This window comes from Ambystoma mexicanum, chromosome 8 (assembly GCF_040938575.1).
Source record: "Ambystoma mexicanum isolate Mex_15411 chromosome 8, UKY_AmexF1_1, whole genome shotgun sequence".
Lineage (NCBI taxonomy): Eukaryota > Metazoa > Chordata > Amphibia > Caudata > Ambystomatidae > Ambystoma > Ambystoma mexicanum.
This window is the reverse complement of record NC_090929.1, coordinates 519,695,335-519,713,125: the sequence shown is the minus strand read 5'-3', so window position 1 is coordinate 519,713,125 and position 17,791 is coordinate 519,695,335. Positions and strand designations below refer to the sequence as shown.

The window sequence follows — 17,791 nt, the reverse complement described above, 5'->3', positions numbered from 1 at the left end:
GTTTGTAGATAACAGGTGTGAAATATTATTTTCAAAGGTGGTGGTCAATCCTGGTGGACAGTAGATTAATTGGATGGTAATGGTGGATGTGGGTGAGGTGGGTAGTTTGATAGATGATAATTCTGCTGATGGCATGGTTTGGTTATTAACATTTCTTAGGCCTAGTGAGGTTTTGTAGATGAATGCAATGCCTCCACCTTTGGCATCTGTCAGTTCGGATGATGGAATAGTTGCCCGGGGTTGCAAGGGATGGTCCTGAGGCTGTGTGAAGCCAGGTCTCAGTGATAGCAATAAAGTCGAGGTCATGTAATGTTATAAAGTCAGCGATATCTAATGCATGTGCAGGTGGAGATCTAGCATTGATGAGGCCAGCTTTAATTTGTGGTGACGTGTTGTCCCGTTTACCATTAGGTAGCCTCGGGCTGTACTCGGATGCCGGGGGTATGGTAGCTGGGTTGGCTGAGGTGTAGGCTACTGAAGTGGTGTCTTTGGTGATAGAGGTGTTGTGCTGCCGTGGGAATCTAGAGCTTGGTCTATGATTTATGTAGAGCGTGGATCATGGTGAAGAGGTCAGTGGTATAGATGTGGATGGTTGAAGTGGCTGGTCGTTTGTACTGCAGAAAGGATCAATTGTGTGAGGTGGTGCTGCAGTGACGTAAGGAAATGCTTTTTTGTGCACTGGGCTTTTGGTTCAGTAAGTATACACGGTGGTAGTAACCTCTTTGGGTGGATAGGTTCTATATAATGACCTGGTGGGAGGAATCTTGATGGCAGTATAAGGGTGGATGGCGGGAAGTCTATATGCCATAGACAAACTAATGTGGGACACTCTGGGATTGGTGTTTGGGTCCATCATGGGTGGCAGAAGAGGACTGACTATAGTGAATACTATTATGGACAAATTCAGACAGACCAGGCAGTTTGTGATGATGGCTATGGTTTGGTGAGATGGATGCATGGCTGAGTTCTGTTTAAATTGAACAAAGCTGCTAAATAAGCGCAATCCAAATGCAGCGTGAAGCTAGACTGTGGGCGGTAGGCCTGTAGTGTGAATGATAGTTGCGAGCCCAAATTCTGGTTGTTCTACACTGGCGGTCATGTAGGGTCAGTTAAGGATGAGCGGTACAATTGGAGGCAAAATACACATTATGCAATCAAGTGCTCAAGTTGGTGTGAAATATACGTGTGTGACAAAGTGATCATTTTGAAGTAAAATACACATATGCAAACAAGTGAACAATTTGAAGTATGATATACATAGGCAGACAAATGATCAGATGATAGAAGGGTTTCAATTCAATAATAAGAATTTGGTTTGCATGATATGCTATTTATGCCAAGTATATTAAAATCGAGAGGCTGCTAGCGTACATATGCTAGCATACACAGGCGAGATAGTAATGGTAAATGCTGCTTTGCAGTTCAAATCAGGGATTAGAGTGCAATTAAATGAAGTATTGCAAGTCAGTTCATTTGTTCATTTGTAAAATTCACTGTGCAGTGTATCCAGGTATACAGAGCATAATAGTATCAAAATGCTGCGTGTAATGAATGTAAACAGTTTCACAATACAAGTTTGACAATATAGTGCAAATAGGTAGGTATGGCGATGGGGGTAGGGAACAAGATTAGGCAGTGCGAGATGCGAACTAACCCAGATTGGTGCAGTGTACAGGTTAGTTGAAACGGGTGTGGCGCTAGGGGAGAGAAACACCCATTGCGTGAAAGGCAAAGCAACAGGAACGCCGTGCGGATAATCAGAACCGCAGTATTGAAACTCTGTCTAGATGTTGTAAATATGGCATATGGTATAAGCTAGGTAGTCACTGTAATTGTTTAAATGCGTGGCACGGAGGTTTGCAAGGCAAATAGTCCATATTTTACTGCAGGATTAAATGAGGCGAAAGCACATGAAGGATCAAGGGATCGTACTCTATTCAGAGGCGGGTAGCAGACGGGTAAGGTTGCGGGGAGTAGGCTCAGGCAGACCTCCAGCCCTCCCGGCTCCGACAGGCAGACAGGTGTAGCCTTAGTTACAGGCCTTTGTTGCAAAGGCCGACTTTGCCCACCAGCGATTTCTGATTGGTTCTTGTGGAAAGGTATAGCCAATCAGCGACATAGCATTCATAAGATGAGAAGGGAGGACCCGGATCAGACGGCGGTTATCTTAAGGTGTAGTAACCCTCGTGGTTACTAATTGCGCCGAATTCAAGCGCAGGTTGTGCGTTTATATAGTTGCTTGGAAGAGGATGCCTGGTATGAATGTATTTGTGTTATTTGTTTTCTGGGTGGGCTTGAGCCTGTCTTTTATACCCTGATGTCTCAGTGGGGGTGTACTGGAGGACAAAGCGATCTCTGAACGGGCCCATGAGATTCAGAGCTTGCCCCCTGGCACCTTTAAACAAGATAGCCGCACCAGGAAGAGGATGGGGCGCGGGATTCACTTACTCCATCACCAATCAATGAGGACAAGTCAACGGTTTGGCAAAGGGAAGTCCGTTTAATGACAAGTACAAAAAACGGGGAAACAAATGGTAATCAACATTGATGCGATCGCTTGTCTCTCTTCAACTCCCAAATTCTTCATTCAGACAGCAATAGTTATACCCAAAAATCATCATCATTGACGTGGAACACTCATAAGTTTATCATGCAATTCTATTGGTTGGAAAAGGTAACTTAAGTATAGGTGCTATATCTGTATATGGTAACAAAGCATAGGGATTGGATAACTCTTATTGGGTGGGCGTCTACGCCCATCCCTCTACATCACTCGTGATAGACATCACTACAAGCACGACGTCTAATTGGTTCTACCGCTGTAAAACCCTAGATTATTCGGTCCATTGTGATTGGGTGGGTTACACCCCTAAGCATAAATCTCTACTTTAATTAGCAGCATGCAGAATAGACACCCAGGTGCCTTGTGCCCCAAGATTCACCCTGCCTCCCTTCCATCAATCAGTACTTTAGGGCTATGTGTCAATTAGTTGGCTGAGGATGGCCTCGAAACTGTAGCTTCTTATCTGGGAAAGTTATGGCATCCTCGGGTTCTGGGTGACATCAGACGTTGGTACCTCTTCGCCCTTGGCTGGTCATGTCTGTTCACCGTGAATCTGCTTAATTTTCCTTGTATTCGTGTATTTGATTCTCCCGTAGCCTCACCACCTGCCTGGGGCCTCTTTATCTCAACCTTCACTGGCTGGCTGCTATGCTCTGAAGTCCCAATTCTCCCTAAGTTTCGATTCCGCTCTTCCATTTGGCTTTGGCTGGGATATGAATATTGGCCTTGCTAGCCCTTTGCAGCCTGGGCTTAATTCTGCTTTTACAAAATGAAGTCGCACTTGTATAGTGTGCTTTATTGAGGTAGATATCTAGTTGGCGCATGCCGCTCTATTCTTCTAAGCATTGCAAGCAGTATCGTTCTCTTAGCTTCTTGCGTTCCGAGCCCATTTACAGGCACTTCAGTCAGTTACATGTGTTTATTTCACTTATTGGTTACGTTTCTTTATATTAACGTCTTTTCTCTTACACGTCCTTTACAACTTTATTCCTAACGTTTCACCCTTGTGTGTCAACTTTTGTTCGTCGTTTGTTCATCTGTACGACTGTCCAGGTTCTTATGTCGTCACCATTTGCCTTCCATTAAGGCTCTTTCGGTCTCTTCGTGGACAGTCTGTAAGTAGTCTTCATTGCGTGTTAACTGCTGGTACGGTTGTCTCAGTGGGTACCGGGCTGCCCAAGGTTGTCTGGTTATAGGAACTTCAACAGGTATTGCTCTTCTGATGTGCACTGGGCAGAGTCCTAGAGCTGCTCTCTGTTGGCTCATTTGTTCCTCATATGTCACATACTTTGGCGAGTATGTTTCTGGCACCTCACTCTGTGGGGCTGGGATGTAGGCCATGTCTGGGACCTCCTCTACAGGGGGTTGGGGCCCTGCGCCTCCCACCCCCAGCTACAGCAACCGCTTGTGCTGCCCCTTTGGTCAGTTATTGCTAGTGGGCTGATTTGCATGCTTTTCACCCCCTCCGGACTGACCAATGCAGCCGACAATAACTGTGCCCCATATCCGACTCCTATGTTCAATTAGTCTCCCCGCTTAGGGTTTTCCTGCAATAGATTCTTCTCTCCGCTCCAAGGTATTGCAGGGGCACTTTTGTTGAATGTCTCCCAGCTGCTGTTGTAGTTCCTGCTGGTTTTCAATTTTGTATTTTTTATTTTTAGTAGCATGCAACTCACCCTCAGGCCCATGTGGGCTCATAAAACAAGACCAGACAATCAACAAAGGGGAACTAATGGCAGACAGAGTTCAGGAACCAGAGAATCAAGAAGATGGCAGGGAGGTATGTAAGCATGGTATCAAGATAAGACGGACCCAATTGACCACAGTTCAAGGGTATTTATTAAACTGTAAAATGGGTGCGATAAATGCTTAATCTAAATCTAAGAAGGAAGCAAGCCAAGACCTTCAAATAATACGTCCAAGTGGCGTCTGGTCAAGTAAAAGGGCCTATACTTAGAAACCTATTGCCAATCCGTACCACTGTGTTGCAAAATAGTGTGGGATAATGTTCATAAGAAGAGAAGTTTTCACAAAATAAGTCATGATGTTATGGCTGGGTTCTCCCTCCCCCGCGTTTTTTAGCAAGGGACAAGGCGGGACTCTCGAGCACAGCACACTCCTGGGTTTCTCCGGCAAAAAATTAAAGTTCCTTTTCTCTATATCAGGACCTTCTGTGCCAAAGTCTCATCTCATGCGAAGTCTCTTGCTTCAGAGAGCCTGAAATCCCAAAACCAACAAAACAAACAGTTCCTTCTGGTAACCGTCAGGTCGGTTGATTACTCTTCACCCTTGCAACCCCCTCAGCCGGGCTCCGATCCTTCTTCGAGTCATCGGCCTCCCTCAGTCTGGTTCAGACTAACCACTCATTGTGGACATCCCTCAGTCTGGTTCATACTTGCCATCACAATGTTCACGGTTGTAGTCCTTTCTATTTTGTGTGTATCCCTGAGTCGGGTTCACATTTGCCAAAATAATAGTTGCAACAAAAAGTCCTGCCAGACCCCTTAGGTTCTTCCCTGTACCTAAGCCCGGGTCTCAGCCCCCAGTCAGGCTTCAGACAGTTCTAATATTCAGAAGTCTTAATGTCTTTTTAAACAACCAGTCTTGTTAAACAACCGTTTTGGTTACGTGAGGTCCCTCTCATCCGGGCTCATACCTTTCCGAGCTCTTACCAATCCAAACAGACTTTCGAAGGGCGATCTTGTGTCACCTGGTCACTCGGTCTGCTTACGCCAAGTGCGGTTTTCATACATTCACAGTTCACACAGTTTTCCTCAGCCGGGCGCAAACGCCTATTTCAAAATGTCAAACTTTGGCAATGGGTTAAGGACTTTCAATTGTACAAGGGATTTTGCTTGACCCTTGTATGACCACCTTAACTGTATCCCTGTGGCCTCTTGGTACTTGTAGTTTTCTTTCTTAGATTAGTCTTTTTTCACAAGAGGGGTACCAGCCAAAGACCTTCAACTGGGCGCTCATGTGGCGTCGGACCACTCAAGCTCAGGTACTACTGTGTTTTGATGAATTATCTTCTTACTGTTACCACTGCAACCTGGAGTTCAACACAGTTCGGTTGACTATCCGCTTCGTCCGACTCACCCGCTGTGCTGAACTCTTTCGCGGCGGGAGTCAAGGATGTTACCACAATGGCAACCTCATCTCCCCGCCCTGGCTATCAGTGTGGGTGGGTGCCATGTACCGCAGACATTCGTCACACCACGGGATAGCTGCGATTCCTGGTCTTATGTTTCTTTCAAAGATTTTGCGAGTCTGGGTTGGAAAAGGCAAGGGCAACTCCCTCCTTGGCGTCCTTTCATGTGTCGCCGCCTTTCTACTCCGTTTGAACTGCAGTCCTGGAATGGCTGCTTCATTGTGCGTCCGGCCTTGCTCGGAGTGTGCTCTTGTGCTCCGCCTTTTATCACTATGGGGAAGGAAAAGGGTAGTCAGGTCTGTGTAGTTGTCGGTAATTGCCTGACATTGTGCCTAACCCTGTGTTGGGACATATCATGTAAGCGGCTCGGGTATTAGTCGGTTGTCGTTCTCTGTGCGAAAGTGTTCGTTTTGGAAAGGGATGGGGGTGGAGTTTCTATGTATCCTCTAGGTAAGATGGGGGAAAAGCTGTTACATGGAAGGGGATACTGTGTCTAAAATTTCGGTATCCCACTTCCACTCCCCGAAGACTCCCCATCCAGGTTATCCTCCTGCACTGGTCCACCCCCAGGAACTGAATCCAACAGCGATGGCGGTGTCCTGGCCCCCTGGATGACAGATCCACAGGGACTAGTAGGTGAGACACCTTCAGGTTTCTCACAGGTATCACTAATCATTAGAATTGAAGAAATAGGTCTTCATGGCTGTCTTAAAGCTGACAATATTCATATCCTCCCGGAGGTCGATTTGAAGTTTGTTCCAGAGGTCTAGGGCATAGTAGTTGAAGCTCATCCCACCAAAGTTTTTCAATTGAATGCATGTTTGCTGGAGTCTATTTTGTCCATTAGATCTGAGCACTCTAGATGCCACAGCTTCCTGGACTCAACTTGTAAGGTAACCAGGAGCGTTCCCTGAGCGGCATATGTGTCAATGATAAGATCTTATGCGGGATCCTGTTTCACACCAGAAGCCAGTGGAGTTCTCTCCGGGCATTGATAATATGCGCCATCCTTTCAATTATGTCTTCAGGTTGTGCCCCGTCTCCCCAGGGGGGGCATGTGCCACAGATCAGTCACTGCAGTCAGCTTTTATTTGGTCCCCTTCCACTCATCTTCCCCCTGTCCATCTTTTTCACACTGGGATCTGGCACGCCTCAATCGGACGGTCCCTTGTACACCTGGGGTCTCTGCACCTGCCCTGTAAGAGAGCCCGTGGGGCTAGGGGACCGGATCCACCAGCTGCCTCTGTCCCAGTCAGGCACAGCGGCACTCCCCTCCTCTCAGCTTCTGCCCTCTTTGCTGGTGTTGTTGCCCTCCGCCTGGTCTGGGGGAGAGAGAGCGCCGCCGAACTTCCCCCGCTACCTGCCAAATCGCAGTCTCCTCCTAGCGATCGATCTCGATGTCAGGTGTCATTTTGGAGAGCCGATCACTGCGCCACTCTCGTATCACTGTGCCTTAAGGCGACTCAAAGGGGGTTCCCTGTAGTCTCGGCAATGCTTTTTCGGGAGGGTAGCGCTTCTCTGTACCATCACATGGCCGGCGTTTAGAGCAGGTCTGAAGAGCGTGTCCTACAGCTCTGCCATCTTGCTTATTCTTTTAATTATACATGGATTAAGGCATTGGGCCTATTTATCAAATGTATAATGGAGACTTGGTAATGGATCCCATAACCAAAAGCTTGATGACTTTATGGGCTCTATATGCAAGTCTTCGCCTAGCCCCTGCATAATATTATGGGATGAAATGCCAGTCTTTTCTGTGAGTCTCGACGCTGAGAGACGTTATCAAGTGAAATTCTGGAGTTTCACTTTCCATGCCACAAAGGTCAAAGATAATCTGAACACTGACAGAGCAATGAAGATGTTCCTGTACTGAGATATACAAGCCTAGACTGCTGGCCACTCACTCGGGGAGGATCCGTCCCAGGACATATGCTCAGCTGATTGCTTTTCCTGACCTACATCCCCAGACATTGCCTTTTCCCTCACCTGCCTTCATACATTGAAGCTGAGTGGGTCTGGCTCTATTGCTCATCTCGCATACCTGCCTGCCGCCACTTCCCACTTTCCTTCTACCTCTATTTTTTTTAACCTGGCCTGTTTCACAATTTGTGACTCTTTCATGCTTTTACAGCACTAATAATTCCCACAGTGGGGTCTACCGGTACAATCCGAGTAATTTCACATTCGTGCTAGACTCCCTCATGTTCCTACTCTAGACCCTTTCTTTGCTCTTATTTCCATGCAAACCTCTTCCTTGGAACACTGACATTTTCTAATCCTTTACTTTTACAATTTCAGTCTTGGTGTTAACACTTTTTGTTCCCTTAGTTTTCATAATAAGACAGACCCATTTCTTGTTTTTTTTTGTGGAAGTTTTTTGATTTTGTTTCAGTGAGTGGCTACAGGTTTTTTCATCACTTAATAATTTTCCCAGAGACGCGCCTCTTTCTTCCATTTTAACTCTTCACTTTCCTTTGCACATTTTTCAATGCATTCTGGAACTAGATGGGTTTATTTTGATGTGTCTTTCTAGACTCAGGTTGACCTGGTGATAAGAGACCTTTGCCCAAAACTCATGGTGTTTCACGTAATAACATTCCTTTCCTGGCAAAGGTCGCGAAGGGCTCCTGGCTTTCATCTATACCAGGAAGGTACCTAAAAGCTGTCGCAGGTGCAGATTGCTTCTTGGAATGTGTAATGATCTGGGTTTACGCTCCGGGATTGGCAACATGAAGCAATAAACCTTCTAAATCGACATTCATGAGAGAGAATACAGGGTGTTGAATAGTGCCTACATAGCCTTGTGCTGTCACTTTGAAATTCTTAATTTCCTGTGTAGTAATCACTGAACCCATTTAGCTATATTTAACTGGCACTGGTAATGCTTGCGTAATCTAGTTCTGCACCAGACCCCCTGTCCGTCATTGAGAAGTTTATACATTGGAATGCACACATAATCATCAGGTAGGTGTCCAGCAATGCTGTGGTTGTCTGATATGAGTAATTTAGATGGGTGGCGGGTACTGCAGCTGCTTTGACCACTTTGCTAGGTTACTGTCTAAGTTAATGGATATGTGTTGCAGACAGAGCAAGCCACTGGGAAAGTGAGAGTGGCTTGATGATGATTCCTATGATGTGAGTAATCCAGGAAGGCATGGGCCGTGCTCCATGAGGCAATCATTAAGGCAATAAAGATCCATGAGGCAATTTTTAATGACTGTAGGTTATTATGGAGGCACATAGCTCAGCGGCTAGACCGATGGGTCTTTGTCAACAAGAACCATGCAGAGGAACAGAAATAAATTAGACCAATCAAGGGGTTGTGTTCAGGGAACCCTGGTAGTGTTCAAGCGGAAGCTGTTCAGATATGGCAAGCCTATCCTTAAGGACTCTGCAGTACCCACTGCTCGCCGCCTCATATATTTTGTGCTGTGAAGAATAGTAAATGTTTGGTGGACAAGACTGGATTAATACCAAGGCGGCACTGATGGTCACTACTTCACCCTGGTGTTTACCTTCAGGAAATATGTAGCTAAAGGTTTAAAATGGCATTGTTGTTTTGTGGATTTCGTGCAGCACTTTGTAGAGGAGCAGGTGGATGCCTCTCGTCTGGTCCTCACCTCCCTCACCACTGTCCTCTTGGAGTAGCAGGCGAAGAGCTGCAATTGGGAGCCCATGCGTGAATCCATGCTAAATTCCTATACCGCGAGTGTATGAAAGACGATATGCACTCGGGCAGCCATTCAGATTAAACCATCTTGTAGAAGCAGAAGGATGGTACCAGGAAGGGTGCCCACTACCAAGAAGTCAGAATACGGTTATGAGTAAAATGGATGAACTCTAAGTAAAGTAAAGTCTGGCAATGACAGAATGATGTCATAAAGGAGATGTATGAACTTAATATGAAAATACGTAAACCTGACAATGTAACTGAAGCAGGAAGAGAAACATGTACCTCAAGACAAAGTAATCATGAATATAAGAAGATGACATAAAGTGCTGACTAATAACTGTAAATATGCTGCAACTCAAGGTAGAAGAGATACATAGAAGCTTGCTTAAAAAAGGTTTACATACCACGTTTAGGGTGGCCATTGGAAGAAAATGGACAACGACCTGTGTTAAGAATCAACCCTGTTACCTCAAAAGATGAGCCTAGGATGGCAAATTGAAGAACTGATTAAGCTGTTTTCGTGTGCGGAATAAGGGAGCACCCTGGCCTGGGATCAAGAAGACTATTTCGAGAGATGGGTGCAAGGCACAAAGGGAGGCGAAGGAAGGGTCCATGTGCATAAAGCATTTTTGCTAATATTAGGAGAGACGAGGACAATTTCAAGTGCCAAGTATTGAACAATCACAAGGGCAAAAGCCTATGTGAGGTGGAGTGAGCAAGTCACTAAAGGCCGCAGAGGGTACAGGCACCCTGTTGAATAAAATCAAATAGTCTTAAATAAGAGGCTGTAATGGACAAAATCGTGGCCTCATCACGCGTGATGCAGACATTGAAAAACGAGGGCTATTCGTTAAAACCCCAGATGGAGATAGTGGTCTGAAGATGGAGATAGTGGTTCCAGAACAGTGAGCGGACTACAAGGTCAACTACAAACAGAAGGCCTTGGCTAAGGATCAGATTGAGGAGAACAAGAGGCGGTGTGATTATGCATGAATCTATTTTGATAGCTGTACAACTTACTGCTTTTTTCATTGAGATTAAAGCAGAATTTTACCATCTTCTTTGGGTCTGTCCGGTTATTTGGCCTAAGATGTTTACTGGCGATTCCATCAAGCGTATCAAGGGTGTTTCAAAGTGCTAGAGCACAACTTGATAGTGGAGCAGGAGCACTATGGGCAAAAATGATGCCAGCACCAGACTTGGCAATTTTGAGACGGATGCGCAAAGGTGCCCTGGACAAGAGTGTGTGACTGGGTGTGGTGGAGGCAAGTGCTAAAGTTCTAAACTACTTCAACGGCTAACATCATGGCTGCATTATAGCTGATAGACTTCTAGAATATCTCAAGGCCTTACGTTTCTTGAGTGAAGATCTGTCGGTTTATGTATGCTTAATTGGCAACTGGCTTGTCTCACCTGCTTTGCCTTGTGAAGTAGTGTTTCACATCATATGAAGATGTTATTCAATCCTTTTAGTCCATACCTTTTTTCAACCTATCTCACTTTTACCATTGTTCCAGGGCTTCTGGTGTGCCCAGTCACTAATCCGATGTAGCATTTAGTCCTTATGACTTTGCAATGTGGCTTCAAGGAGGCCGTTCCTTTTGAAATAGTGGTTAAGCTAGTGCACGTTTCCCTATTTGAGAAGTTTCGGAGGGGGCTAATGATGAGACTATTTGAGTATGGATTATTTTACATTGATTATCAGTAGAACTGCTCAACCTTTTGCACTGTTGACTACTGCAGAACCATATGCTCGAGGCCTTCCTAAATTGAGGTTGGCTTTCATCAGTGATACTATGATAACCGTCCTTAACTTGTGGGGTTCCAGACTTGCCAGTGGTTTGTTTGGTCCATTCATTTTTGCTTTTTAACTTGTAACCACCTTTGTCACTTGCACTCTGACACGCATATATAATATGTATTGTAACAATTGCTGCTTATGCTGTTTGGGGTTGTACTAGGGTCGTCAACTTTCTTTTTTAAGTCATATATTCAGGCGCTTTAATGGCTAGAAGTGGCAGTGTTTGATGTTTCGAGCTGTGCCCTCTTGGTGCAATGCATTTCCAAAACCGTCAGCCAGAGTTCTTGATTGTTGCGATTGATTTACAAACCCTTTTCTGTTTGAGTAGTGTCCGGTTTCTCCTCGTGTCTACCATATCTGAACGGTGGTGTGTTTTTATCTGCCCAGCTGTCCCTCAGCGAGTTTCCTTGTTGCAGCGATAAGTCCCAAAGAGCAACGTTGTGGAAGGATAGCAGTCTTATGGCCGCTCTCCGACAAGGTAGTTCTTTCTGTTTGCCCCTTTCACCACATTTCTTTCCTGGGTTGGGTTTCACCTTGCATGCTCAGTTTCGACTCTGCTTCCTGTAAACATGCGCTGCACCCTGTGCCCGGTACCTATGCTCTGACCCTGCTTAACGGCCTCCCCCTCTTAACTCGCACTGTACTTCTGTCTGTACTCTTCTGTGTGTTGGCCTTCCCCTGTATGGCCTTCCACAATCGCATGAATCACTTTGTGACTAGTCTGCATAAGACTAATTTAAAATACGGCAGATCGGACCACTGCTGAAATTCAGGACTACGATAGCATGCCTTGCTAACTCTCCAGTGGATGGGGATGCATTTCTGTCTTGATGTTCTATTCATAAAACACGCTGCAGAATTAGTTCCCACGCTCAATGAACCGCACTTATGCCCACAAGCTAAGTTATTTCTATCGCGCTCGTACACAAGTGTTTCAGAGCGCGACAAGGCAAGGTAGGGGAACAAGGGAGAACAAAACAGCAGTCTTACTAGGCCCAGTGACATTGAGAACATCCAAGTGCATGGGAGAGAGTGAGGGGAAAAGTGCATGGAAGGGGGGAGAAGTGGAAAGTGTGAAGCAGAGGAGAAACAGATAAATAACAATAAATAAATAATAAAGGCAACAAACAGTGGTAGTGCAGCCAGCAATTTGCAAGTGCTAGGTTTAAGGCCGCAGACAGGGTAGGTCTGATAAGTGTAGGAAGAAAAGGGGGGGCTGTATGGGTACAGATACAGACCCCAGTGCAAGGGGTGGCCCGGAGGCAGTGCAGGAGGGTGGCGGGGTGACCAGGTACCTGGGCCCGGAGGACAGAGGGGGCCAGGTGCATGGTGCCATGGGAGAACTGATCAGCAGGGGAGAGGGGGGAGCAAAGGCAGAAGAAAAGAGGAAGGTGTTGAGGTGCATCCAGAACTGAAGATGTTTCTCAAGTTTTAGAGTGGCTGGGAGGCGGTTTCCGAGGGAGGCCCCAGCCGAAGACGGAGATCTACCCCCAGCTCGTTTCTTTGAAAAACAACTGACCCTGAGGTATTTGGAGGTAGAGGAGCGAAGAGCTCGAGAGGGGAGGTCTTTACAGGGGGTAGCTGAAGGTATTTTGGACCCAGGCCCCAGAAAGCCTTGTGGACAATGCAGAGGGTTTTGAATTGAACCCTTGTATCCACTGGGAGCCAATGGAGAAATTTCAGAGCTGGAGAGATACGATCCCAGGGCTTGAGGCCAAGGACAAGTCTTGCAGTCCTGTTCTGGATTAGTTGCAGAGGGCAGAGGCAGGTCGATTTAGAAAGAGGCTGTTACAATAGTCCAACCTAGAGAGAACCAGAGCTTGGGATACCATGAACTTCTGGGGGAAGGAGAGGAAAGGCAGAGTACCTCTGAGGAGGTGCAGTAGGAAATTTGACTTTTTAGAGACCTCAGAGATGTGGGCAGAGAAGGAAAGGGTGGAGTCAAAGATGACCCCGAGGTTCTTGGCCTCGAAGGTGGGGGTAGGAGGAGGGCCAAGGGAGGCCGGCCAGAGAGTGAGGGGAAAGGATAGTGAAGGTGTGCCGATGAGGAGGATCTCCATCTTGCTGGCATTCAGACAAAGATCATTGGCGGCACACCAATCTTGAATGGCAGTTAGGCATTCAGATGAGCGAGGGAGAGGTGGCGGCAGAGGGCAGCCTGAAAATGAGTTGTGTCGTCAGCGTAGCACTGGAAATTTGAGCAGGAAGTGGCAATGCAGTGGGCGCGAGTTGCCAGGTATTGGTTGAAAAGCCAGGGCGAGAGGTTAGACCCCTGGGGAACACCACAGGTAGAGGGGAATACATATGAAAGGAAGTACCCAAGTTAGACCTGGGAGGGTCGATCTGAGAGGCAAGAGGTCAGCCAGGCCAGAGCCTGATCAGTGATGCCCAGGTTTTCACGGAGACGGTTGAGCAGGACGGTATGGTTGACCGTGTCGAAGGCAGAAGAAAGATAGAGGAGGATGAGGACAGAGGGAATGTTAATCCAGGTTGGAGAGCAGAACTTCGTGGATGTTCAGTTGAGCAGTTTCGAAGGGATTGTGTCCTCCGACATATTCCTTATCTTTGATATAATCCATACCAGCTTGCTGGCCTCAGACATTTTTTCCAGTAGAGGGCACTGCGCGTCCACGTCCCTCGAGTCAGTGTCCCTCGACAGCCTCTGTATCGGCGCTGACGTCGTCATGAGTATAAAAAGACTTGAGCAGCGTCCTTTGCTCAGTTCTGTTTTTCGGCGCTTCGTCTGCCTCGGAAACGTAACGCTCGGTTCCATTCTTCATAAAAAATCTTCTTATTTCTTCGAAAATCTAAATTTATAACTATGGCATCTTCATCCGAACCATCGACTCCACGGTCCGGTTTCAAAAAATGTCATGACTGGGGAAAGAAAATGTCTTGAACGGATCCTTGCAGGATCTGTTTGTGGTGCCTGGGATCGGAGCATCACTGTTCGGAGTGTGAGGACTGTATGTCCATGACGGCGAAAGCCTTCAAGGAGCGTAAGGGGAAGTTAGAAAGAGGTAAGGCTTTTAAAACTTCTACCACTTCAAAAGTTCCTTCGGCTGAGTCGAGGCATTCGTCTCCTTGTCGTCAAAAGAAACATTCCTAATCGAGATCTCGAAGCGGTTCCCATCATTCTTCGAGATCGAGACACTCTAAGAAGAGGCGTCATAGATCTCCCTCTTCCTCTAGTTCCCCAGAAAAGGTCACCTGCCCCACGAAACACGGCTCTCCAATAAGTGGGAGGAATTCCGCAAAAAAATGCTTAGCGTATTTGAGAAAGTGGCCTCGACCCCCTCGGAGACGTCTAAAAGTGACATGTCTAAGGGTGAAAGACCCAAAAAATCAAAACGCTGCGAGTCGTTGAACCCTGCGAGTAAAAATACTTGAGAGCGTCATGAACCCTTGAGTAAAGGCAATAAGACTGCGTCATCGACGCCCTCGTTGAAGATTCCTTCGACTCACAAATCTGCGTCATCGACGCCTTTGTCGAAGGAAACTTCGACGCATAAATCTGTCTCATCGACCCCGATGAAGGACAAGCCAAGAACTGCCCCTACGTCACAGGCACCAGAGATGTCGAAAGCCCCGACCATAACGTCGAGAGTGCCATCGACAATCTCGAAGACGCCGAGTAGGATTCCGATCCTCACGAGTTTGAGGCCTTTTCCGGCGCCCTTTTCAGGATTGTCAAAGCATACGACATCCACGTCGACAGCCACGACATTTTCTCAGGCAGTAACAACAAATTTGGCTCCTTCTCTAGAAATGGGGTTTACTCCATATCCTAGGTCTGATTACTTTAGAGCCTTGTCCTCCATATATGAGGAAAGACTCTGTCAATGAGACCCTTTGGACTGCAAAGGACTACAATACCCATTCCAGAGGAATTAATCTCTGAAGAAAATAGGTTAAAAGACCAACAGGAGTCTCTACATGAGGCAAGTGGTATAGATACATCTCCAGAAGTAGAGTTTGCTAGACCAGACCCTGGAGAACATGCTGAGATACCTTATAGGGCTTGCATGGCTAGAATAATTGAATTTATGGGGTGGACTACATCGGCACCTTCTTTTCAGCAAGATGACCTTACTGATATATTAGATAAAGGACCCCAAGAGGATGCCGTTGTCCCTTTTCATGCTGCTCTGCAAAGAAAAAGATCTACAAATTGGGAGACTCTTGAAGTTATCCCTGCAGTAAATAAAAAAGTCTCTGCTAAATACATTGCATCAGCTTCAGATCCTGAACATCTAAGCAAACATCCAACTCCAGAGAGTTTAGTTGTGCAGGCAGCGACTTCATCAAACAGTAATTCGGCATACCCCACTATTCCACAAGACAGAGATGATAAAAGATTTGATGCCATGTCACAAAAAGTCTTTTCGGCATGTAGTATGGCACTTAAATCTATCAGCGCTACTTGCTTGCTTGCAAGATTCAGCCACACACCTTGGGAGTGTGCTTCATCTGCGGCTGACTGTCTCCCAGAAGGGGAAGAACGGGAAGCATTTTTAAACTTCATCAGGGATGGAAAGAATGCAATGTGTGAGTCCCTTCAAACGGGCATTGACTCTGCTGACAGTATCAGCAGGGCGATGGCGGCAAGTACCACAATCCGCAGGTTTGCGTGGTTTCGGAAGTCTGGGTTTGCTCCAGAAGTGCAAGCCAGACTTCTAAATATGCCCTTTGACGGCACTTCTCTATTTGGAAAGTTAGAAAGAGGTAAGGCTTTTAAAACATCTACCACTTCAAAAGTTCCTTCGGCTGAGTCGAGTCTGATGACAGCCTGGAGAAATTGCAAACATCCAAAGCAGCAGCGGAATCCCTTGGGGCTGCAATCCGGCAAACTCCAAATCGCCACACAGATACATCCTGGAGGGGTAAGTCCTTTCGCTTTCACTACGCATTCGGAAAAGGCAGAGGACAGTCAGCTCAAAGGGGCCAGAGACGATTCACCCTGGACGGGGCAAAAGTACAAAATCCGCATCAGCAGGTGCTACTTTAGCCTCAGCATCTGCAGCAGCCGCTTCTGAACCCCTCTGAGGTCTCCCCTCACAAGACACCAGTAGGGGGCAGGTTTACTCAACATCTGGCAGAATGGCAGATGGCAGGCTATTATAAGTCTGATGTTTGGGCATTGGAAACAGTTGCCCAAGGTTACTGCCTGCCTTTCCTACACACTCCTCAGTCATCCACCAGGGAACAACTCTTTGAAGTTTCCAGACCCGCTACTTATGCAGGAGATTTCAGACCTGCTAGAGAAAGGTGCCATAGAACTGGTACCTGTAGCGGAGAGGAACAAGGGTTGGTATTCCCCCTACTTTCTAGTATCAAAGAAGGACAGAGGATTGAGACCCATCTTGGACTTGCGAGAATTGAACAAATTCCTCTGGAAAGACAAGTTCAAGATGGTAACCCTTTCTCAGATCCTTTAGGCCCTCCAGCTTCAGGAGTGGTTGGTATCTCTAGACCTTCAGGATGCTTATTTCCATGTGCCAATCCATCTCAAACTCAGGAAATACCTGAGGTTCGCAATTGGCAACTCTCATTATCAATTTCGAGTTCTGCCATTTGGGCTGAACTCCGCCTGAGGGTCTTTACCAAGCTAATGGCGGTTGTGGCTGCAAGTTTAAGGAGGGAAGGGATCAGCATCTTTCCGTACCTAGACGACTTGTTGATCAGAGCAGTATCCCCGAAACAAGCTCAGATCCATCTAGATTATGTTTGCCACTTCCTTCACAAGCTGGGCTTCTCCCTCAACTTAAAGAAGTCACAGATGATACCATCACAGAGACTCCAGTTCATTGGAGCAGTCCTGGACACATCCCTGGGAAAAGCCTCGCCACCAGAGGTGAGGGCTCAAGATATTCTACAGATGGTCACCAGGTTTAAAAATGCCCAACGTCTTCCAGCCTTCGACTTTTTTGAGGTTGCTAGGCCTCATAGCATCCTGCATCTTCCTAGTGCCAGAGGCACGCCTTAGAATGAGATCCCTCCAGTGGGCACTAAGAACCCAATGGCCGCAATTCTCAGGAAGAATGTCAGATCTCTTTCAAGTCCCGGACAGAGTAGCTTGAGACCTTCATTGGTGGGCCTGTCGGGAGAACATCTTAAAATGAGAACAGTTTTGGCAACCATGGCCGGAGATAACAGTAGTCACGGATGCTTCACTCACAGGGTGGGGAGCCCATGCCAACGACTTGACCATCAGCAGTCGGTCTCCATCGGAGTCCAGGCTACACATCAACCTATTGGAGCCGAGAGCGATCAGACTAGCGCTGAAAGCTTTTCTGCCATCAGTACAGGGAAAACATTTCCTGATAATGACGGACAACACAGTGGCCATGCATTACCTCAACAAAAGAGGAGGCGTAGGGTCACTGCCACTGTGCAGAGAGGCAATGCAGCTCTGGTTTTGGGCAATTAAAGAAGGAATCTCTCTATCGGCAGTTCACCTAGCCGGAGAGAAGAACTTGACGGCGGACACTCTGAGCAGGCAGAGCACAGTCTCCCACGAGTGGGAACTAGCTCAAAGTCCTTCAAGAGATATTCGCCCTTTGGGGAACCCCTCAAGTGGCTCTGTTCGCCACCAGCATCAAC

At 46.8% G+C, this 17,791-nt stretch overlaps 1 protein-coding gene across 1 annotated transcript in view; it reads left to right on the top strand.

The window, feature by feature from the left end:
- Positions 1-17,791, top strand: part of PANK4 (pantothenate kinase 4 (inactive)) — a 751,790-nt gene that overhangs the window by 522,289 nt on the left and 211,710 nt on the right. The window lies entirely within an intron of this gene.